The sequence below is a fragment of the Mesoplodon densirostris genome, chromosome 9, assembly GCF_025265405.1.
Source record: "Mesoplodon densirostris isolate mMesDen1 chromosome 9, mMesDen1 primary haplotype, whole genome shotgun sequence".
Classification (NCBI taxonomy): domain Eukaryota; kingdom Metazoa; phylum Chordata; class Mammalia; order Artiodactyla; family Ziphiidae; genus Mesoplodon; species Mesoplodon densirostris.
The window spans coordinates 88,578,378-88,600,006 of NC_082669.1; the positions used below are offsets into that span (position 1 = coordinate 88,578,378).

The 21,629-nt window shown below is 36.5% G+C and overlaps 1 protein-coding gene across 2 annotated transcripts in view; it reads right to left on the reverse strand.

Moving 5' to 3' along the window:
* The window catches only part of GRM8 (glutamate metabotropic receptor 8), a 764,868-nt gene that overhangs the window by 98,311 nt on the left and 644,928 nt on the right, over window positions 1-21,629 (reverse strand). The window lies entirely within an intron of this gene.

Below are 21,629 nucleotides of genomic sequence, written 5' to 3' on the forward strand. Positions count from 1 at the left end.
TCCCCCATTTATAATATCCTAATCCTAGCCACAGGTTTGTAATAAGTCACCGAATGCTGACAGTACAGAGTACCATAATAAGAGCCCAGAGTTTCTTTCCCTGATATTGACTTTATGAAAGTGCTAAATGATTGGGTCCCATAAATCATTCACATCATCCACTTGATGAGTGTCATTACGTTCCATTTGCCTCCGTGGTGTTGACCAATCTGACATTTGGAGAAAGATTTATTGGCCCAAACAGTTTTAAAACAGAAAAAAAAAAAAAGTCCCATGGAAAAACGTGTTAGAGCTAAGCTCAGATATAAATGCCAGAATCCCTGAAACACTGGCTAGGCTATAAACACACATAGAAATGGTGATCCAAGTCTTTCCACCATATCTGGGGAAATTCAAATCTCACTGTGTCAATTTTGAAAGGAAATAGCTAAACTAGCTACTTTCATCTCTGACACTCCTCATGTGTTCATGGTGATAACTATATTAATGTTTTTGCCTGTTTAAGCTTAAAATCCACTTATTCCCCCACTCGTGCATTTTCACATTGTGGAAAAGACCGTGCTGAGTGAGATAGCTTGATGGTTCTGTTTTCCATTGAACAAAAGTAGGCTTAAAGCAGTGAAATTGGCACAAATGAGCGAGTTCCCCTGCTATGATCTCTCTCTGCTTCAGGGCCTTAAAGTTCCATCATACTCTTTTGAATTAGATCACAGAATACCTCTATTAAAACAAACTTGTTATTTTAAGGGAATTTTGCCAATCATTGACCTCTTTCCTTAAATTTGTTTACTAAAGGTTTTGGACCCGATTCCAATGTGAGGGGGCAAGGGAAGTGGGGTTTCCCACACCACCAAGCAATCCTTGGACACCAGCTGGGTGTCCTACAAGTCAAATCAGTTCTGACACCATCACCTGGAAATAGCATCAGATCCCACAGAATGCTAATAGGACAAACCAGAAATTATGGATCCTAGGAGACAACTCATTATGAAAAGCTACTACTATATAAAAGATAAGCTCTATGAATGGAAGGATTTTGTTCACTGATGTGAACAAACAGTGACTGACACACAATTTGTCCTCAAATATTTATTGAATCTGTGAGCACAGGAAGCACAGGAAGGTCACCCCTGAGGAAGAAGGAGTCGACTTGGAAGTACTGGCTTCTAGAAATAAAGTATAGCTCAAAGAGGCACAGAGAGGAGAGCTAAAGGAATGTTTAAAAAATAAATAAATAAAACAAAACACTTATTTTCCCAAGACCAGCTCTATAAAAACCCAAAAGAAAAATTACCATTTGCTGTGATAGTCTGGCTCCAAGATGGCCCCCAATAACTTTACCTCCTGGAACCATGCACTCATGGAGTCCTCTCCCACTTTAAATAGGGGTGAATTATGTAAACAATAATATATTCCAGAAATGACTGCATGTGGTTTCTGAGGCTAGGTCATAAATGACATTTTAGCCTATGCCTTGTTCTCTCTTGGACTGCTCACTCCTGGGAGAGAACCAGACTGTCATGAGAGCTCTCAAGCAGCCCTATGGAAAGGAACTGAGGCTTCTTGCCCACAATCAGCACCCACTTGCCATGCATGTGAGGGAGCCACCTAGACAGTGAATCATCTGGCTCCAGTCAAGCATTTAGATGACTGCAGCCCCAGCTGACACCTTGACCGCAACCTCATGAGAGACCCTGAGCCAGAACAACCCAGCTGAGCTGCTTCTAAATGTCCAATCTACAGGAAATGTGTGAGATGATAAGTGTTTTACTGTCGTAAGCTGCTAAATGTGGACTTATTTGTTACACAGCAATAGAAAACTAGTGCAGCTCAAATTAAGCTGACTTACCCATTCTGTGACCACCACCAGTATAGTAGTCGACTGAGAATCTACTGAGAAGGTAGTGACAACTATCTTATACCCAAAAAATGCCCCAAAGTGTCTAGTATCAGCAATATTCTATCATCACTCTTAAGGTTGCCTCCCTTTTGGGAACTATGTGACTGAGATTGTACTCATAAATAGATCTATTGCTAAAGGATGCTTTCCTTTCTTGAATGTGGGGTGAATAGTGGAGGGCAGAGAATTGTAGCCCCGAAGTTCAACACTTGCTGAGGGCTATCAGATCTCCCCCAGGTGGAGTAGATAATTCATGCATGTTTAATTTCAAATATCCTCCCTTGAGAAAGTAGATGGTACTTCATGTGTCCTAAGGGCACTCAAAACTATTAGCTCTACCTTGTCTCTTCAATACAAAGGAAAAGCAATCTATCATAACCCTATTAATTTTCTATTAGGTTTTAATGATTTAGAAAAGTTATTTTATTTATGTATAAGATTCCATTAGGCAAGAAAAAAAAGTTAAATTGAAAGTGGCTTCTCTCAAAAATATTGAGAAAAATGAAATATTCCACTTGAGTGGCTAAAATATTGATTTTATACCCTAATGGACTCTTATAAGATAATAAAATACTTTCTGTGAAGGTTATGTTTCAAAGCTAATTATTGTAAAGCCAAAATTGCATTTTGTTTGGGGCTTCTATAGATTTATAATGTTACCGTTAAAAAAAAAAGGCAGTAAAAAAATAAAATCTCAGAAACATTAAACTTCAAGTTTGGTAGAGACCTGAAAGGTCAGCTTGTCTACCCACATGTCTAATTCTTTAATTCTCAATACACTTTATTTTCTATAAGGAAATAAGACTTATTAACAAAGAAATATATCCAAATCTGATAGGCCTCATTACGAAGGATAAATATTCATCATTATAAGCTAAGTACTATATTTTCTTGATCAGTTTCCTGAATACTGAACTAGTGGAAAAATGTTTTTCATAAGTAAAAATTAAAGTTATAAGATAATGAAAAATACCACAATTTTTTAACAGTTGTAAATTTTCTTTAGTAAAAAACAGTATAGTCAAGCAATGTGTGTTACATTTCTTGATATAATGGAGAAAATTTATGTATGTTTCAGTAAACATGTTAAACATACATGACTACATTTTCATCAAGGAATCTATTTATGTATAACTGTACAGTGTTTTGATGTCATAGTTGAGGTCTGGTAACCAATCAATATCCACCCCAAGGAAGAACAAGTAGCGAACACTTGAGTCAGGATCCTGTAAATACATTAGTATTTGAGACACATAATTTATTTTGTATATGTTGCTAAATTAAAAATACTGCTATTTGAGAGTAAATTAAACTTCCTATTTTTCACAACTATTCTACAAAGCATCAACAAAGATCATTCAGCTCTCTTGCTTTGCTATATTAACAAATAATACCATCTTTCATAATGCGTAAAAAGAGAAGCCATATCCATACATCTAAAATATGTGTCTTCCTCTCCTTTGGCATTATTCTGATATTAGGATGTTTTCTGTCTAAAACATGTGTTCTAACAAATGGATGATAATTATATAGATAGACCTTCTAGGGACAAAACCATAGCCCATTCCTGTCTTGACAATGTTCACCAATAGTGATTCATTCTGTAGGCTCCAATCCAGTACATTTCATAGAATGTGAGCCATCAACTGGCTTCTGCTGTCAAATTCTATTATTACTGCAGATAAATATACCAGCAACCACAAAACCAAAACTTTCTGAGTGAATGTGCTTACATTTTTTCATCTTTAATCTTCCCAGACCAATCAACCTAGAGTAATGCTTCATAAATTAAAGGCATTATTTTTTTATAGAATAATTTTCTTCTGTGTAGTTTTAACAACTCCTGAAAAAAAGGACTACAAGAATATTTCCCAATTAAATGCCCCACTATAATTAATCATTTCCAGTATTCACTACAAAATTCTCGCTCAATTTAATACCTCTATTACAGTGTTTTTCCCACATGTTAAGTGGTATCTTCAATATTATGATTACTATACATGTGGGAAATTTTTAAATATAACACTTAAAGATAATTGATATCTAGTCATACCATCCTTAACCAGCTCTTTTCATCTTGCTCTATAAATAAGCATAGTATTATAATCATTTTGGTGACTAGTTTGCCACTGCAGTATTCAAAAACCCAACTCTTCATCTAACTTATGTGACAGCAGATTGTACATGCAAACATTTCCAGTGAAACTGGGCATTTTTTCAAAGGTTTACTCATTAATTTCCATATAGTCAATAGTTTTAACAAGTGTACTTAATTAGCATGAGTATTTAAAATGTCAAAATTTGGTATATTTTGTGAATCATATGATTCACATATGAATGACTACATGTTGCACAATTAATTTGATAATGCAACTCAAAATACAGTTTCCAATATATTATATTATATTCTCAGTATACACATTCATATATATAAATATGTTTGTATATAGATATATATTGCTTCAGTAATATTCATCCTTTCCTTTGGGTCATACAAAGCTTTCTACTTCTGTTCAAAGTGGTAAGTAGGTTTAGTGTCCTTTGAAAGGATAGTATGTGTGAGATGATTCTCAGATTGAAGTCCTAGTTTTATATGATATTACAGATCTACATAACCTTTAAAAATGCAAAGACTATTCTTATTTAAAAATACAATTTAAAATTTCATTTACAATAGCATCAAAAATAAAATACTTAGGAATAAACTTAACAAGTGCCAAGAGTTTTTTTAACTAAAAACTACAAAATATTATTTCAAGAAAGTTAAAGAAATGAACAAATGAAAAGAAATCCCAAGTTCATGGATCAGAAGATTTAACATTGCCAAGATGGAAATACAAAACTGATCAACAGATTCGACATAATCCCTATTAAAATCTTATCTGGCTTCTTTGCAGAAATTGACAAGTTGATCCTAAAATTCATATGGGAATATAAGGGACCCAGAATAGACAAAATGATCTTGAAAGTGAAGAGTGAAGTTGGAAGATTCACACTTCCTGATTTTAAAACTTACTACAAGGCTGTAGTGATCAAGCAGCATGATACTGGCATAAAGATAGACTAATTACCGAAATAAAATTGAGAGCCCAGAAATAACCTCTTATATGTATGGTCAATTGATTTTTGACAATGATGACAAGAAAATTCAATGGGGAAAAAATAGTCTTTTCAACAATGGTGCTGGGACAAGACATGACACCAAAAGAATAAGCAGCAAAATAAAAACAAATAAATTAGACTTCATCAGTATTACTTTTGTGATTCAACAGATGCCATTAGGAGAGTGAAAAGACAACCCACAGAGTGGGCAAAAATATTTTCATATCATATTTCTGATAAGGAACTTATATCCAGATTTTATTTTTTAAAACTCTTAGAATTAAACTGTTAAAAAGGCATACAATCCAATTAAAAATAAGCAAAAGAAATGGAGACATTTCTCAAAAAAAGACATATGAGTAGCCAATATGCACATGAAAAGATGTCTAACATCATTAGTCATAAGAGAAATGCAAATCAAAACCACAGTACCCACTAGAATGGTCATAATAAAAAATACAGACAGTATCAAGTGTTATTGAAGATGTGGAGAAAGTAAAACCCTTTACATTGTTGGTGGCAATGTAAAATGGTGCAGTTATTTTGGACAACGGTTTGGCACTTCCTCAAAGAGTTAAACACAGAATTCCCATATGACCTAGCAATTCCACTCCTAAGTAATTTTAATCTAAGAAAACTGGAGACATATGTTCTCACAAAAATTTGTACATGAATGTTCACAGCATCATTACTCATTAGAGCAAAAAAGCAGAAACAACCCAAATGTGCATGAACAAAATGTGCTTTATTCAACCAAATATTAAAAAGAAATAAAGTACTACTATATGCTATAAAATAGATGAACCTTGAACATACGCCAAGTGAAAGAAATCAGTCACAAAGACCATAAAGTGTGTGATTTTAATTTATATGAAATGTCCAGAATAGGCAAATCCATAGACAGACAGTAGATTGGTGACTGCTAGGGGTTAAGGAGGGAAGAGAATAGAGTTACTACTCAAGGGTACAGGATTTCTTGGGAGGTGATGAAATGGTCTAAAATTAGTGGTAATGGATACACAACTCTGTGAATATACTAAAAGCCACTGAATTATGTATTTTAAAATGGGCAAATTTTATGGCACTTGAATTATCTCAATAAAGCTGTTATTTTTTAAATATGCAAACTATGTTGATACAGTCAGGAAGTATTAATATCAGTCCTTCATTTGCTGTATAAAAAGACATATTACATGTTCTAGACGAGGTTCGATGTGAGGATTCAACAGTGACCAAGACATGGTTGCTGGCCTCCAGAGACAGTGAAAGTGGGGAAAGAGATAAGCAGAGGGCCAGTCACAGTTCAGTATGGAACTCCCCAAAAAGAAAAGGGGTGAGGAAATGGTACTGCCAAAAGAGGATCCAGCAGGGCCACCAAGCATAGGCTTCAGGGATGTGTGAACAGCAGCCTGAAGGATGTATAGGAGGTAAACCAGGGAAGGGGATCTCAAGCCAAAAAAGAAGAAAAAAAAAAGACATCAAGATTCATGGGTAAGAAGAAGTCATAACAAACTGGAGAAACTAAAGGTATAAACAATAGCAAAAGTATAAATAAAAGCACTGAGGGAATTGGTAAGAAGCAAGCTAGGGAACAGAGGTGATGCTAGATCGTGAAGCCTTTCTCCTTCTAGTGATGCTGTCATGTAATTAGTGAACCACACTTTGCCAAGCACCAATTTAAATTTATTTTCCTCAGGAGAGTAAGAGCCTGGTGTGTGGCCTCCCAGAGCCTAATGGGATGACTACCCTGCAATGGCCATCAATAAATATTTGTTGAATGAATGAAGAAGGAATGGAAGAACAAGTGAACAGGTGATGGTGTCCTTCATCCAAAGCCCCAGCAAAGCTTCCAAGCCAGGAAGCTCATGAATCAGAAGAACACATGGTCTGTGTTCATGAGTTAAGTTTCCCTGGGGCAAAGATTTCAAAGGCACAGTCATAGGCAAGGCAGTTGAGATCATGAATATGTATTAGCAAATTCTCACCCACAGAAACAGTGGGAAGTGTGAAGGAAGATGACACAATGGAGGCATGGAAAGAGCAGAATTTAAGGAGCAGACGCAGGACGACTAGTAAAGAAGGATGAAAAATGATGGTCAGATGGAAACCAGGGAAGAACCTGGTCTAAGAAGCCAAACAGATCATTTCAGGAAAGAGGAAGTGGTCAGTAGTGCCCAAAGATAGTCAGATTTCATGAGGATACAATTTGAAAACTGAGAGTGCCTGGTTGCCTTCATGACAAAAAAATTCATTTTTCTGTGAAGTCGTCTCTGACTGACCCTACACCAGTCGGGTGGGTATGTCCCTCCCCTGGACTGCATTATGTATTTTATTATAACTCTTGGGCATTATATTGTGACTATCTGTTCACATATCCATTTCTGCACCAGACCGAGAGCACGGTAATCTCAAGGACAGATATTTTTACCTCCCATTACCTTTATTAAGACATAGGATTCAGTAGGAATTCAATGTTTGAAAAAAAACATAAGGTGATTAATAAGTTGAATGTGTGGTAAGCACATCTATTACTACTCCAAATATAGAACTACTCTCTATTTAGGGTTTTGAGTAGGATGGCAGTAAACTTATTCTTTCCTAAATCTGTGTGGTCTCTAGATTATTTCACCCATACCTTCCAAGAAGCTAACTGTGGGGAGGCTAGGTACTCTGACACACACCTTATAGGGATGTTGGAAAGATCTAACAAGTTAACATCTGTGAAAATGTTTCGTGAATGGAAAATGTAAAAGGTGCTCAGAAACTCTGCATATACCTTGATTTAGGACTGAGAGGCAGCACTAGAAAGAAGGTACCCACTCTCTAACTATAATAAATATAGCTGCTCTGTTAAAAAACACTATGTCAGCAGCAACAAAGAAAACCACGGTCTTTGGATTGCATACAGACCTGTGGTTTCTTGCTTTAATTTTCCCACTCTCAGCTCTTAATGTCAGTTCCTGGTAATCGCCACATGAGATGCCCCTTCTCACATCACAGCTCTATGCAGAGAAAAGCATCTAGGCTACTGCCTTCTGCCCTTGACTCTAAGGTTGGAGAGGGTGGCATCTGCCAGTGTGGATGTTGGGATGTGTGTTGTGGGACACTTGGTTTTGGGGACTAGTATAGGACGTCAGACCTACAATATTTTTGGTGAATGGGATGCACTAACCCTATGTTAGGTTGCACCCCAACACACGGCATATGCAAATATCCAGGGAGTTCGGGGTATTTGTAGCCATAGTATTGAAACAGAATAATCTTTTTCCTTAATGTTAAATTTATCATAAAAGTTATAATTTGAATACTATGAAGAGTGGTCATTTGAATTCAAAAGGCATTGAGCTACAACTTGTGTTACTATGTTCATGATTATATTCTAAATGACCAAAATAATTTTTTAGATAAAAGCTTTTTATTTAAGGGACTTTCCTGGTGGCGCAGTGGTTAAGAATCCGCCTGTCAATGCAGGGGACATGGGTTCGACCCCTGGTCCGGGAAGATCCCACATGCCTCGGAGCAACTAAGCCCGTGCGCCACAACTACTGAGCCTGCTCTCTAGGGCCTGTGAGCCACAACTACTGAGCCCTTGTGCCACAACTACTGAAGCCCGCTCACTGCAACGAAGAGTTGCCCTTGCTCGCTGCAACTAAAGCCCACGCACAGCAATGAAGACCCAACACAGCCAAAAATAAGTAAACGAATTAATTAATTTTTTTTAAAAAGCTTTTCATTTAAGATTAATTCATCTGAATGTTTACTATAAAAATAACTATTCTAACCTCTCAGGATGATTTGGTATGTCAGATCTTTTCTGAATATTATTTAAAAGTTTTTATATTTTAATTTTAAATCTTAAAATATGACATAAATGTCATATATGATAGCTATATTATATATATTGTGCCAGTATTTTATGATGACTAAATTCAGTTAAGAAGCTCCTTCATTGCTAATAAGTAGAAGTAAATAACACGAAAATCAGCTCAGGGGTAATACTCTCTATGGGCAATTTTGTTAACTCTTAGGATATCCCTTTAAATTATTCACATTTCTTATTTTTCCTACACTAAGTTGATTTATAAGTGCATGTAGAAACTAAGATAATTCTTTACAAAGCGTTGTGTGATATTTTGAACACTTTAATAGATGTTCAATACAAAACACTTGTCTATTTCAATCTTAGCCATATCACTCAGTGTATATTTAACTCAATCTGTGGAAATTTATAGGAAGTAAATACCTTCAAAATGTGAGAAGACAGACAAAGGAGTTTGGAATGACTTGTTTCCAGTGGAAAGCCACTTTATATTGCTAAGCAAACAGAACATAAAGAGTGATGATGATGATGATGATAATAGCTAACATTTTCTGAGGGCATATTATGTGCCAGAATTGTTCTAAGTAATGAACATTAAATGCTTATAACAACCCTGTGGGTTAGGTACCCCTGACCCTACCCCATTTTGTTTAAGGAGTCACGGAGCAGTAGGTAACTTGCCCCATATCACATAGTTACTCAGTGATGGAGGGGGCCTAAAGCCACACGCCCAATCACAGCATTTTATTGCCTGTACCTGCTGGCTCTCAGGGCAGTGCATGACATGATAGATGGTAGAAAAAAATTTTTAACTGACTGAAAATCCAGAATAGGGAGCAGAGAAGATAGGAGACAGTGGAGTACGCATAATGCATTTGAAATAATAGTCCGATGAAAGGAGTGTGGCCCCAAACAGGAGAGGCCCTAGACAAGAGCAGAAAAGTGAGTGAGACCAGGACAGTCAGTTTACTGGGAATGGAAAAGAATGGGTGAGTTTAAAACAGGTTTAGAAAGAAGAATCAAAAGAATTTGGTAATAATTTGCTTAAAGGATTTTTTTCACACCAGACCCAATGTAAAAACCTTAGGATAAGATAAACATTTATTTCATGGTTTCAGTATGCTTCATCCTAGGGATTCCTTTCCCTTTTTAGTTATTACAGTGAAACCTTGTCTCCAGCTTAGATTCTTCTAGCTATTTCATTCCATATAAGAGCACCAGAAAGGTTATTGTATCAATTTAGCATGCTTTATTCACAGTAACCCTAAATGGCACTCTTCCTGCCTGAAAGGCATTTATAACTTAATCCTAAATGAATATATGCAAAAATAAGATACCTTATTTGAATTAAAAAAAAAGACACCCAGTAAAAAAAAAAATCTCAATTCTGTACTGAATTCCTAGGGATTGCATGACTCTATATCTACCCACATAAAGATAGATGGGAAACTGCTAAACACGAACAAAAAAAGCTCCTGCAGCCAGGGAGAAATAGAGCTATCACAACTGAGATGTGTCATAAAAATAAATGACTTCTGAAAGAGGGAAAGAACCTGAGGTCACTTTCCAGCCCCAAACCTAGAGACTAAAGGCTCTTCCCACAGACTGTGGTACAGAATAGAAAGATTGAGAGAGATTAAGAAGAAGTTCCCTTCGATTCAGCTGGAGCAAAGTGACCAGACAGAAAAGAACAGAGATGAATGAGAAATTGAATGGTACAAGAGGAGACCACAGCCAGCATTTTGGGAGAATATGCCTCACAAAGACACACAAATAGTCACCAGAATTATCTGTTTCTATGCATTGTTTAATAGGACAAATGGTAACCAAAGCTACTGAAATACAGTGTAAATACTGTGATTAGAATGTGGAACTTTGAACAATAGCCGACATAAAAACTGTGAACTGTCTCAAACTTGTAGGGAAAGCCTACATGATATTAACACGTTTATTCTGACACAGCAGTGACAAAAAATATATCAGAACTAAAGCAACAATATAAGAAAAGGAGCTCTATGACATCAGAAGAGAAACATTTTCAATCAGCCATATCTGGCTAAGGATTTCCTCAATTTATAAAAAACTTATTTCTTCATTTATTCAAAAACATGAATTGCAATAACAGTATAATCAACAGGGTAGGTACTAGGAATATAAAACTGAATGAAGCAATGTTTGGGCACACTAAGAGCTTGGCAATTTAGAAGGGACTGGAATTCAAGACTAAAATTATGGGATCAAATACTTGACATTACTGAAGTTGGACCATTTTCTTTTCCCCAACCTGGCAGAAGACTAGAGATTTACTTTCTGGAGAAGGTAAAAACATAGAATCTTTTGGATGCAGGGCACCTGGCACATTTGGGATCAGGGTACCACATTGACATAAGTTTTGGTAAGTAAAAATACAAATGGTGTGGGGCTTCCCTGGTTGCGCAGTGGTTGAGAGTCTGCCTGCCGATGCAGGGGACGTGGGTTCGTGCCCCAGTCCAGGAAGATCCCGCATGCTGCGGAGCGGCTGGGCCCGTGAGCCGTGGCAGCTGAGCCTGCGCGTCTGGAGCCTGTGCTCCGCAATGGGAGAGGCCACAACAGTGAGAGGCCCGCGTACAGCAAAAAAAAAAAAAAAAAAAAAAAAAAAAATACAAATGGTGAATTGTGTTTTCCAGTCCTCTTCCCCTACCTGCCTCAAAGAGTACTACCAGCCTTGCTTATATCCTCCAAGGAGAGGATTTGAAGATTCATCTTCAGGAGACTTTTAGATACATCAGCCTAAAAGAGAAGATCTAAACATTCTGATGTGAAGTGATTTCCCAGTGACATCTACTGTCAACAAACACACACATGTACAGAGAGCTGTTGATTAGCTTTTCCCTGCACTCTTAGATGTGAGTGGAATCCAAGGGTCACTGGGCATGAAGAAAATTTCTACCATGAACAATAGGCATTAAATCAAACAAATAGGGGGAACATAGCAATTTAAGTAAATAAAGGCTATGCCTGGAGAGGAAAGCATTAAAAAATAATGAATACATTCAGAGATTTTTTAAAAACGCATGCACTAAACAAGAAGATTCTGTAAAAAAAAAAAAAAAAAAAAAAAGGAACGTTCATAGATCATGAAATAACTCTTACAAATTAATTCTAAATCATTATAATTAATAATATACTTAAATTACATTAATTCTATTTATAATTATAATTCTAGATAACTGAATTATTTACAATTCTGAATTATAATTTCAGAAACAGAAATCAGTAGAAGAATTAAAAGGTAAAGTTGAAGTAATCTCCCAGAAATAGATTAAAGGGACACAGAGAAAGAAATCAGCAAGAATTAAAGGATCAGTGTGGGATTTAAATAATAATCCCAGAAAAAGAAAAAGGGGCATTTGGATTATTAAAGAAAAAAATTTCTGGAAGAAAAGGATAAGACATTCTGGAGTAAAAGGTTCTACTGAGTGTCTAGTACAATCAATAAAAATTATACACATATTAGGGTATATCCTGTTGAGATTTCCGAATAATGAAGACAAATAGGGGATCTTAAAAGATTCTGGAGATCAGGGCTTCCCTGGTGGCCCAGTGGTTGAGAGTCCGCCTGCCAATGCAGGGGACATGGGTTCATGCCCCGGTCTGGGAGGATCCCACATGCAGCGGAGCAGCTGGGCCCGTGAGCCATGGCCGCTGGGCCTGTGCGTCCGAAGCCTGTGCTCCGCAATGGGAGAGGCCACAACAGTGAGAGGCCCGCGTACCGCAAAAAAAAAAGATTCTGGAGATCAAAAAAACAAAAAATGTTACAAAGAATCGAGGATCAGAATAATCCAAGAGCCAGGGAATAATGAAACAGTGTCTTCAAAATCTAAAGTAAAATCATTTCCAACCTAGATTTTGGCAATCTTTTGTTAAAGCATAATATCAAAATGAAGACACTTTAATTTAAAAAAAAAATTTTTTTTGGCTGCATCAGGTCTTAGTTGTGGCACATGGGATCTTCACTGAGGCATGCATGCGGGATCTTTCGTTTCGGCATGCGGGCCTTCCTTGCAGCTCGCAGGCTCCAGGGCACATGGGCTCTGTAGTTTGCAGCACGCAGGCTCTCTAATTGAGGCACGAAAGCTCAGTAGTTGTGGCATGTGGGCTTAGTTGCCCCATGGCATGTGGGATTTTAGTTCCCTGACCAGGGATCGAACCCGTGTCCTCTGCATTATAAGGCAGATTCTTTACTACTGGACCACCAGGGAAGTCCCCCTGAAGACACTTCTATAAATGCAAGTTCTCCAAAAAATGTATCTTCCATTTTCAGTCTCAGGAAGTTTTCAGTTAATATGTTGTACCTAAATAAAAGAATAAATGAAGGAAGAGGAAACTGGATTATAGGAAACAGAAGATGCAGCACAAAAGAAATGTGAAGAAATCCTCTGAATTATGGTAATGAAAGATGCTGGGATGTGGGATGTGGGATGCAAGCTTTGCCTTTATTTAGAGATGTACCAATCTAAATTGGAGAACCTGGAGAGATATCTCTAAGAACATAAATATAGCTAAACAGATGTCTTTTGCTGAAAAATTTGGAAGTGAATTGGTTTTAAGTATATAAAAAGCAAAACAAAATCAAAACAAAACACTAAGCAACCAAACAATTTTGTAAATGATGATTATTAGCTACATGAAAATGTAAGTTATGGTTTATCTATATCGGGAGGATGATGGGACAGGAAATGTAATGCCAGAGGAGGACAGGTATAAAGGAGATAATGCCTCATATTCCATAGTGAGAAGTTACCACAAACTGACATAGCAGAAAAATAAGAAGTAGAAAGTAAGTGTAAGCAAGTTATTTAGAAATACAGAGTAAAACACATCAAGAAACAAGGAGTTGAATGCAGTCGCCTTTGGTCATCTGAAAACAAGGACAGATATATTGGGGGCTGACATTTTCAAATGAGTCTTGTGAGACCAATGTACTTTTTATAATCATATGTACAAATAAATAAAAAAGATTGAAATGAAAAGTTAATAAGCTTGAGAGTAAAGTAAGACAAATAAGAAACAGAGAAGGGCAGGAGAGCTAAAAATGAAATGCCCACTGGAGATCCACACAGGAAGCACTGAAGGGAAGGAAAGAGTTTGCAAAAAATCACATTCTTATATAGACACCAACTTGTAAAGCTTCTCAAACCATTGAGGAAAAAAAAATTCAGAGATGGAAATAGTAATAGAAAAAATGGAAGAAAACAGAAGGAGACTATGAGAAAAATTATGGACAACTAACATTTCTAGAGAAATCAAAACAGTTGTTACGGAAAAACATAATAAAAATATATGAAAAGAAAACATTTCTCTGCTGAAGAAATATCTATGCAAATGGATTGAAGGGCAAACTTCGTGAAAGGGACTGATAAAACATAAGACTCTCTGGTGGGAGGTATAAGATTAAAGAAAAGCTCAAAACAAATCAAGCAAGATAAAAAAAAATCTGTGTAACAAAAAGTAAAACTAAGGATAGTCTCAAACATTTCCACCACAACACAAATGCAGAATAAAAAGAAGTATAACATTTTTAGGAGAAACTCTCATGATCACATAATTAATAAACTGACAAGTTTTCTTTCACATTTGAGGACCAGACTTTCTTAGGAATGTCTTCACTGAGAAAACATAATTTTTTTAACATCTTTATTGCAGAGTAATTGCTCTACAATGTTGTGTTAGTTTCTGCTGTATAACAAAGTGAATCAGTTATATGTATTCATATATCCCCATATCCCCTCCCTCTTGCATCTCCCTCCCACCCTCCCTATCCCACCCCTCTAGGTGGTCACAAAGCATGGAGCTGATCTCCCTGTGCTATGCGGCTGCTTCCCACTAGCTATCTATTTTACATTTGGTAGTGTATACATGTCAATGTCACTCTCTCACTTCATCCTAGCTTACCCTTCCCCCTCCCTGTGTCCTCAAGTCCATTCTCTATATCTGCATCTTTATTCCTGTCCTGCCCCTAGGTTCTTCAAAACCATTTTTTTTTTAGATTCCATATATATGTGTTAGCATATGGTATTTGTTTTTCTCTTTCTGACTTACTTCACTCTGTATGACAGACTCTAGGTCCATCCCCCTCACTACAAATAATTCAATTTCATTTCTTTTTATGGCTGAGTAACATTCCATTGTATATATGTGCCACATTTTCTCTATCCATTCATCTGTCGATAGACACTTAGGTCGCAAAAAAGAAAACTACAGGCCAATATCACTGATGAATATAGATGCAAAAATTCTCAACAAAATGCCAGTAAACAGAATCCAACAGCACATTAAAAGGATCATACACCATGATCAAGTGGGGTTTATCCCAGGAATGCAAGGATTCTTCAATATATGCAAATCAATCAATGTGATACACCATATTAACAAACTGAAGGATAAAAATCATATGATCACCTGAATAGATGCAGAAAAAGCTTTTGACAAGATTCAATACCCATTGGGCTTCCCTGGTGGTGCAGTGGTTGAGAATCTGCCTGCTAATGCAGGGGACACGGGTTTGAGCCCTGGTCTGGGAGGATCCCACATGCCGCGGAGCAACTGGGCCCGTGAGCCACAACTACTGAGCCTGCACATCTGGAGCCTGTTCTCCGCAACAAGAGATAGTGAGAGGCCTGCGCACCGCGATGAAGAGTGGCCCCCGCTTGCCACAACTAGAGAAAGCCCTCGCACAGAAACGAAGACCCAACACAGCAAAAATAAATTAATGAATTAATAAACTCCTACCTCCAACATCTTCTAAAAAAAAATTTAATACCCATTTATCATAAAACCCTCCAGAAAGTAGGCATAGAGGGAACTTACGTCAACATAATAAAGTCCATATATGACAAACCCACAGCCAACATCATTCTCAGTGGTGAAAAACTGAAACCATTTCCACTAAGATCAGGAACAAGACAAGGTTGCCCACTCTCACCACTCTTATTCAACATAGGTTTGGAAGTTTTCGCCACAGCAATCAGAGAAGAAAAAGAAATAAAAGGAATCCAAATCGGAAAAGAAGAAGTAAAACTGTCACTGTCTGCAGATGACATGATACTATATACAGAGAATCCTAAAGATGCTACCAGAAAACTACTAGAGCTAATCAATGAATTTGGTAAAGTAGCAGGAAACAAAATTAATGCACAGAAATCTCTTGCATTCCTATACACTATGATGAAAAATCTGAAAGAGAAATTAAGGAAACACTCCCATTTACTATTGCAAAAAAAAAATTTTTAAGACTTTATCGGAAAAAAGTTTGTTTGAGTATGTAATCCAGTCAGCTGAAAATTACACCAAACTCGAGAAGTCCAGAAATGGAATCATAATATAAAAGTTGTGACCATGATCATTGAAATGTGTGAGAAATCTACCAAAATGGAGTAAATCTAGTTTTAAAGAGGGGTACAATTAAAAAATAGTTTAAAATGATGTTTAATGTAAACCAAAAAATACAGTCACAATAATCGGGATCCAAAATCCCTAGGTTTCAATGAAAATATAACTTGCATGTGCTTTTATGGGCAACAAAGCAAACAATGACAAGAAAAAAAAGAAGTTAGAGATATGATAAACTGGCAAATTCTAGAGCTCAGAGAAAATGTATTTAAAAATGGGTCATAAAGAAATTCTTAATAGATTAAAGTAAAATAAACCAACCTCGTTTAGACCACATTTTCTGATGACAGTTTCTAGTAAAACTGGAAATAAGTTAAAGTCATAAACAAAAATGCAACCACTTAGAAATTAAACAATAACTCTCTTCAAAAAAGTCAAGTCAAAACCACAATTAGGGCCATTTAGAAATAAAAGATAATGAGAATGCTACATACAGCATTCTGTACTTAGAACAAAAATTTGTATTCTTCAATGTTTTTATTATAAAATAAGAAATAATAAAAATAAACAAAATTAGTATTCAACTCTAGAAGCTAGGCAAAAATAACAACATAAAACTAAGAAAAGTAGAGGGGAAATTAATAATAATAAAAGCACACATTAATGACTTAGGAGACAGAATAATGGTTAATTAATTTAAAACAGCATCAAAGAACAGTTTTTATGGAATAGCCAATAAAATTTACAGATAGCTGGCAAGTCTAAATTGGAAAAAAAGGGTAAAACTCAAATATACAGCCTTAATTCTGATATTATAGATATAACTATAGATGCCAAAAAGGGGAGAGAAATAAGAAAATCTTATTTAGTATGTAATAATATAGCATATAATATAATGTAATATAGTACTATATTGCTTTATAAATATACCCTGACTCCGAGACCTTGAAAATAGTCTGTTACAGTTGTATTCTTTAGCTGGTGTATCCTTCCTCTTCTTTCTCTCTTGACCAATCCTTTAGAAACAATGTTTTATGCCCTCTGCACCACGATCCCTGTGCAAACTAGCTTTTGCAATGTACTCAACTTAAATATTATGTGAGAAAAGCATCTGCATTCAAATCCAATGACCTCTGCTCAGTCCATCTCTTTTTCAAAACCCTCCCTTCTTTTTTTTTTTTTTTTTTTTTGCGGTATGCGGGCCTCTCACTGTTGTGGCCTCCCCCGTTGCGGAGCACAGGCTCCGGACGCGCAGGCTCCGGACGCGCAGGCTCAGCGGCCATGGCTCACGGGCCCAGCCGCTCCGCGGCATATGGGATCCTCCCAGACCGGGGCACGAACCCGTATCCCCTGCATCGGCAGGCGGACTCTCAACCACTTGCGCCACCAGGGAGGCCCAAAACCCTCCCTTCTTGACATCTCGAATCCTATCACTATTCTTTCTCTCCTACTGTCATGAATGCTGGTTCTCTCTTCTTTGCTGGGATTAACTCTTGATCCTTAATGTTTTCTGACTTCTCTTCTCTATCAGACATCCCAACTATTCCCTGGCTTCAAGCATCATTGCCCTACTTCAATCCTGATCTTATGAGCCACCTGCTATTACAACATTTCCAATGGCCTACTGACCAAGCACCATGAGACAGAACCAAAGTATGAGAAATAAAGCTCATCATGTCTAAAAATGTATTTGTCATTTGACCTAAGGAGTTTTCTTCTTGATTTCTTTAATTTTGTTCAATCAAATTTCATAGCCAGTATCAGCCACTATATACATCTTTTTCTTTCATCCATCCAATGTCTTGTCCAGCCCTACTGCAGTCATTTATCATAATGCCATCCCTTGACCACCATAAAGGACCTGCAACTGGCTGTTCTTTCTCTTCTAATCCATCTTTCACATACAAATCAGGGCTGGATAAAAATACTCTGAACATCCTCTTTTACTCGTTCCCTTCCCTGATAGAAAATTACAATTATTTCCCAATGATACAAAGCAAAAAAAAAAAAAAAAAAATACCAATAAAAATTGGTAACCTAACTTTAAGCCCTCAGACCGTCTGCCCCAATCTGCCTTTCAAGTGTTACATAAAATGCCCATTCAGGAATTATATGCCTTGCTCAGTTTTTGAACTCATTTTTCTGAAATACGTATTTTGGCTTTCTTTCTCTATTTACTCCTGTTTTGTCTCTGCCTAGAAAAACATGTTTTCATTTTTGGCTACCAAAATACTACTATTCAGCTTTGCATGTAAGGAGCTTGGAAGTTGCCACTCCATCCTAACAAGTAAAGAGGTGAACAGATTGAGAGATCAACAACAGTTCTAAGATCCCTAAAAGAAGTGAGGACGCAGGGAGTATCGCTTTGCCCAAGAACGGAGAGACAAAAAAGTGAATAGGGGGAGTCAGAGTTTGCAGGAGGAGATTCCCTAGCAGGAACCACTGTAGAAGCCAGTAGTAGGGTAGGAAAACCTGAACTGTAGTTGTTGGAGGCTCAGTGCGGACAACTCTAAGAGACAGAACTACAGTGGAAACCAGTCACAGGGGGCCCCACAACTTGTGGCATTTATTCCCAGGAGCTCAACTAGGTTCTCACAGTAAATATCAGAGAAACATTTATGAATTCACAGTTCAGAGGCACAGCCTCATTAAAAGACCGAGATCTAATCACAGAGTTACATATACAACACTTCCCCTCTCCCCACTTTACCACCACAATAATAATGCCTTTGTAGAGCAGTTCTTTGAGCCAACACATGTATCCAACTACCAAGAAAAAAATCACTAGACACAGCAAAAGGCAAAAAACACAACTCGGAGAGACAGAGCAAGTATACGAACCCGCCAGGACAGGGAGTTTGAAATTGTCAGATTCAACATTAGGTTTTGGAATCAGATCAGAGTTTAAACTCTGTTTTATAACTTACTAAGAGTATTTTTCTGAGTTTCAGTTTTCCCATCTGTGAAAATAGGTCAGTAATACCTTACTTCAAATGATTTTTTGAGGACTCAGTGAATGAGTCCATACAAATGTCCTAGAACAGGGTAAGTCTGATAGCACAGTAAGCATCGTACTCAACAACCACCACCGACCCCCTCCTCTTCACTTATCTACTTCCTCTACCTGTCATTGTGACTGCTGCTATTTCTCTTCCCCAAATACACCTGACATCTCCCCTACTTGCTGCTTGAGTGAGATACTCTATTTTCTATTTCCTACTCTAAAATAACTACAATAAACAACATATAAATTATTTAGGAAAGAAACCCAAATGTTCTATTCTCTGTATAAAATTTTTTTCCAGAAAAGGTATAGCTCTGGTATATCATTGCTGTAGTTTCATTACTGTGTGATTGACATATTCTATGTGCTGGGTTTTTTTTGGTGATATTAAATAAGAACAATGATATTTTTACTTAATACTGAATGGCTTCTATTATTCAGAGATCTCTGTATGCCTGTTAAGCTGGTGATGTAGCTCTAAAAAATATCCTTTTTGTCATTTCAAAAATGGATGTGGAATATTAAAATGTTACCTTGTACTCCCTGAAACAATATTTCATTTGACCAAAACCAATTCTGAAATAGTGAGTTTATCACATGAATGGATGAATGAATCTCAATGAAGTACTTTGCTTTCCACAGATAGACTGTGTCTTTCTCCCAAAGCCCGACATGAACTCTCTAATACATCCACTCCAACCTAGTAATCCGGACTCAGACTCAAGAATACCCCAAAATTTTGAAGACGAAAATCAAAACATGTAAAGTTAAGTTTTGGAGAGACCACTACAGAATAAATCAAACAAAAGAATGGCATGGGAGAAAAGAACAAGAAAAAGACAAAGCACATTGGTATAACATAAGCTAAAAATAGTTTTCTGCTTTTAAAAGGAAATCAGAATAGAACATTTAGTTAATTAAAAATTTTTTATGAGTGTTTCTTTTCTGATGTTTTCAATCTTCCTCTTTATAGTCCTATGTGTTATTTCCCAAGGCACTAAACTATGTAACTTTGTTTATAATAGTTTAAGAACAACACGGTTAATATTTGACATTCTTAAACAATTCTCTATTTCTTGTTTGGAGAATAATAGAATAAATGTAAGAAGAAAAAAATAAATTGAAACTTGAGATTTCAATTTGTGGACATAGATTGCTCTTATTTTCAGAAGAGCATAATGAAAATGAAGAATGTGTTGCCTACAACTCAAAATGAAGGGGTGAGAGCAGTTAGAATAAATTATGATCTCCAAACTCAAGGAAACACTTAAAAACAAAACAAAAAACATAAACAAAATTATTTAGAACAGAAACACCAGTAGAACAACACAGATGCAATTTATCTTCTTGATAGATTCATGGGAAGCTTAATCTGGTCCATGTGAATAGGGCAGACTAAGCTACAATTTACAGCCTAATCCCATGACACCATGCCACGTTGCACACAGGGTATCCACAACTAGATGTGAAGAAGCAAAGTATGCAAATGACGAAAGGAGCTCCAGATGAATTGCTCAGGCAAGAGATGCTCTTCATAGCTTGGATTAAGAGCTCGGCAGAATCCAGCAGGGTCTGTCTAGATTTCCCTTACTTTACTACTACCAGTTTACAAAATGCAGGGAACAGCTCTGAACCAGAATCCCTGTCTTGTCACACATAAACTACTCTGTAGGACTATATCCATTAATTATTGGAAATAAGTTATCACAAACTTGCTCTATTCCATAATCTTGTCAACTGTTCAAATGACTGATTTATTGTTTATATGTACAATTGTTTTTCTAAGTATTATAATTGATTATTGTACTAACTTCAAGGCAAATCATTTATTCTGAGGGTTTCTGATATTTGATACTTCAGATTATTAAATGAAGGCTCTACTAGCATTTTGTTACTGCTGTTCAGCTTTTATAGCTTTGCTTTGTTTTTATGTTTGATGTTTGTTTATTTGTATGGCTGTAAATGCCCAGATAATTTTTTCCTCCAAGTATAAAATAAGGATAGAATACAAATGGTCTCAGAATGAATTCCACTTTGAACACTACGTTTGAATCCTCTCTGCTTAAAATTTGGTAATTCCCATGAAATGTAATTTTATTTGCTGTAAAAGGACATGCCAAGGAAAAGTCTATCTCAGAATACTAAAATAAAGTACAATGGCTCTGTCTACAAAGCACCAAACACATCTGGTTGAAAAGTGAGCACACTCTCATCTCTGAAATACCAAAAAAAGAAGCTTGTGCTTTCTTGTCCTTACTTCCCCAAATAACAAATTATTTTGAGGTTAGATACATACAGTTGGAGAAATATCCCACTTTGTCTAAAGTTACCTGAGTGAGAGACAAAACACTTTGTATCCATGAAATCAAATTACTCAGGAAAGCAGAGACATGTTTCAATAATTTCAGTTTTCAAAGTCAGGCAAACAGTTA